Genomic DNA, 3,884 nt, shown 5'->3' with positions numbered 1-3,884 from the left:
GTTAGGCATTTGAATGGCAGGTGGTGTTGAAGGGTGCAAAAAACAGCTTACATTGATTGAACATTTAGATTACTAGTTCTTCCCCAAACCTTATCCTCAAGGCAAACTGACCTGCGTGTTTTCATTTCAGCAAAACCTTGTTAATCAGATGTCAATTAAAATCATGTGTGCTGAATTAGGGAAATGCTTAAAACTTGCAGGGCCTGGTGGACCGGTGCTGAAAAACACTGGATTTGATGTTGGTGTTTCAATCAATGGATGTTAATTGGCTAGAATTGAATGGTTGTTTGATGGTTGATCCAGCTTCTGTCATTAACCTTAATCATAAATTCAACCTTTGTGATCATAATTCAACATTGAATTAACATCTTTTGCCAACAGCGAAGCAGCTTTGTGGTTGGGCCATCCCACTCATGTAAATGGTGGGGGTGGACCGCTCCACTCCTTTTAATACGTTGTAGATGTTTTTGTGTCAGTATATCACACACAAACGACTTCAACCAAAAATCAACAATTCTAACTATAATTCGACGTTGATTTAACGTCGTGTGCTATCTGGGAACTATGTCTACTTCAATATGCGCAGGATCTGACGTGGAAGCTGTAAGACTGAAATGTCCCAGCGAACTTGAACGCTTCAAATAACGGCACAGTGTGCGGAGGTTGCAGCAGCATCAGCAAACAGCATCTAAGCGTGGACAGTATCATGCACGGGGTCTCCGAGGCAGGTGGGTGGCTAATCATCCCTCCTTCGGTTTCTGTCTCTCTGTGGACTGGGTGTTTTGCTCCGCTGTGATTGCCACAGGTGCATAGATACATCTGCGTCCTTCAGAACATGGAGGCAGGAGGATGTGTTTGTGCGAGCCTCTAGTGAAAGGAGTAGCATCACACTGCAGCAGCTGCTTTACATCTGTCATCGTTTCTCTTTAGTGCAAAGAATCTGCTGCAGCGGCAGAAGGAGGAGGAATCTGAGGGGAGGTCAGTTTTTAACCGTGCAGTTTAGTGACTGCCAATGCTTTGCTGTCATGCAACGAAAAGACCTGTCACGGTGTCATGGAGCATGCTGGTTGTGGAAAAGCATTTTTAGTCCTATTCAGTCCAGAAGACCAGAAGAGGTTAGGCTTTAAGAACGAATAGTTTCATGTAGATGTTGTTTGGTACACTGCATTAATGATCTGCAAGATGCAGACACACCTAGGGCCAGGCACGTGCAGAGGGTGGCAGGGAGGGAGGGGGGCGAGGAGGGTTGGTGTAAGGGGCTTGAGCCCCCGCCCCTTTTATCCTTGATGGCCCAAGTGTCCTTTTTTATTTTATTTTTTATCTGTGTGTCAGGAGGCTTGCGTGTGCCCCTCAACAATAACATTTAGCTAAATATAATAATTTAGCAAAAATAAACTAGTCTGGCTGCCCTCAGTCTCATAATGACTGAGGATTCTCAGTTCCTCTGCCTCCATGTTGTTCAGACACTGGGTCCATGGTAAGGTGGATGGCTGGACGTGCAGCAGTTGGTGTGCAGAGAGAAGAGCATGGGTGAAAGTATACAGCCTTGAGAGGAAGCAATGCTCATGGTCCGAGTCTCCATATCTGAAACAAAATGTTTTGCTCCAAGCTTAACAAGAGTGAGTCTGTCTCTAGAAAAGTTGTTCCCAGAAAATAATTAAAATAGTCTATAAACAACATGCAATCCATCCATGAATGGATTTTATGTTGTGTCAAGCCAGTTATTTAGAGAAAACAATGCACTGCATGTTTCCTCTTGTTTTGGTCTGCTGAAAAGACGGAGTCAAGAAGAGTTTTATAAAATCCCCTTTTGTTGATTCAGATTTGTTCTAGTATATAAGATTTTTTTTTTTTTGGCTGTGCAACCACAATAGTCCTATTTGTACAAAGACTGTACTATCAGGCATATGTCTGTTGATCTCAACAACTTATACTTATAGAAGAGCTGCATCATCTTGCTACAAACCTTGAAGAATATTATCTTCCTCAATAAGTACAGTCTGCTCTGTCCCTTCTTATAGACCAGGAGTGGGCAATCCCAGTCCTCGAGGGCCAGTGTCCTGCAACTCTTAGATGTCTCCCTGATCCAACACACTTCAATCAAATAAGCTAAATCACATCCTTAGTGCTGTCAAGTTCTCCAGAGTCCTGATAATGACCTCATTATTTGACTGAAGCATGTCATAGAGTCGCATGTAAGAGTAGCATTACACTGGCTCTCAAGGCCTGGAGTTGCCCACACCTCTTATAGATGGTTTCACTGTGGCGTCTTCAGATGAACACCGAGGTATTTATATTCCTCAACCACCTCCACTTCTTCTCCCATGATGGGAATAGGATTTTTAGGATCTTGGCTTGTTCAATTGGTTTTTGTTAATTTCTGTCTTCCTTAGTTCCCGTTTTTTTATTTAAGATCAGCCATGTTTGTTTTACTTTGGTTCAGTCCTTTCTTAGTGATTCAAGTTTATTTCTTGTCTCTAGTCATTCCTTGTTACTCCAGTTCATTTGTTTCTTAGGTCTAGTTATTCTTTTGTGTTAGATTCATTTTCTGTTCCCCTGTGTCACTCTTTCTTTCTTTCCTCAGTCTGCCTTCTGCTCTCTCCCCTCACACTTGTATCAGTTACCTAATCAGCCTGGTCCTTTGTTCCATTATCCACCCTCTCAGTACTTAAGCACCTTTTCTCATTTCACTCCTCGCTGGTTCCTTCCTGAGGTCTTTTGCATGATTTTGTGTTCATCATTTTTCATTAAATATTTTCATCACCTACTCCATACCTTTGCTGTTCTGCATTTGGGTCCACAGTCAAACTACCACACATCATGACAAGTGTTTAATCTAAACCTGATTCTTTTGAAATCTACTATCATCTCCTTTGTTTTGTTTATATTCAAGAGAGAGGAGATGATTGTTCCCATACCACACAGCGGTCCACCAGATCTCTGTATTCAGAGTCTTGTCCATCTCTGATACACCAGACTACTGCAGAATCATCTGAGTATTTCTGTAGATGACAGAATTTGGATTCAGGAAGAGCAGTGTGGTTTTCGTCCTGGTCGTGGAACCCTGGACCAGCTCTACTCTCTCAGCAGGGTCCTGGAGGATGCATGGGAGTTCGCCCAACCAGTCTACATGTGTTTTGTGGACTTGCAGAAGGCGTTCGACCGTGTCCCTTGGGGGTCTCTGTGGGGGCTTCTCCGGGAGTATGGGGTACCGGGCCCTTTGATAGGGGCTGTCAGGTCCCTGTATGACCGGTGTCAGAGTCTGGTCCGCATTGCCGGCAGTAAGTCGGGCTCGTTTCCGGTGAGAGTTGGACTCCGCCAAGGCTGCCCTTTGTCACTGATTCTGTTCATTACTTTCATGGACAGAATTTCTAGGCGCAGCCGAGGTGTTGAGGGGATCCATTTTGGTGGCCTTAGGATCGCATCTCTGCTTTTTGCAGATGATGTGGTCCTGTTGGCTTCATCAGGTCGTGATCTGCAGCTCTCACTGGAGTGGTTTCTCGGCCAAGTGTGAAGCGGTCGGGATGAGAATCAGTGCCTCTAAATCCAAGGCCATGGTCTTGAGCTGGAAAAGGGAAGAGTGCCTTCTCCGGGTCAGGGGGGAGGATGTCCTGCCCCAAGTGGAGGAATTTAAGTATCTTGGGATCTTGTTCACAAATGAGGGAAGATGGGAGCGGGAGATCGACAGACGGATTGGTGCAACGTCTGCAGTGAAGCAGGCGCTGTACCGGATACAAGCGGCCGAAATGGGTTTTCTCCGTAGGGTGAGAAGCTCGGTCATCCGGGAGGGACTCGGAGTAAAGCCACTGCTCCTTCACGTCACCAGTTGAGGTGGCTCAGGCATTTGGTCAGGATGCCTCCTGAAAGCCACCTGGCGCTCTGGG

The 3,884-nt window shown here is 45.3% G+C and overlaps 1 protein-coding gene across 2 annotated transcripts in view; it reads left to right on the top strand.

Moving 5' to 3' along the window:
• The first annotated feature begins 491 nt into the window (after nt 1-491).
• steap2 (STEAP family member 2, metalloreductase) overlaps nt 492-3,884 on the top strand; it is a 31,421-nt gene continuing 28,028 nt past the window's right edge. The window contains exon 1 of one of the 2 annotated variants that reach the window (XM_015014889.1): nt 492-728. The gene's annotated coding sequence lies outside the window, so the exon portion shown is untranslated. Of the gene's footprint in view, nt 729-770; nt 979-3,884 lie in introns of those variants that run through there. The other variant, XM_015014890.1, reaches the window with a different exon arrangement.

The sequence above is a fragment of the Poecilia latipinna genome, unplaced genomic scaffold (genome assembly GCF_001443285.1).
Source record: "Poecilia latipinna isolate Pla-1442-1.1 unplaced genomic scaffold, P_latipinna-1.0 Scaffold1856, whole genome shotgun sequence".
NCBI classification, from domain to species: Eukaryota; Metazoa; Chordata; class Actinopteri; order Cyprinodontiformes; family Poeciliidae; genus Poecilia; species Poecilia latipinna.
Note: the sequence above shows the minus strand (reverse complement) of the source record. Positions and strands in the feature narration are given on the sequence as shown.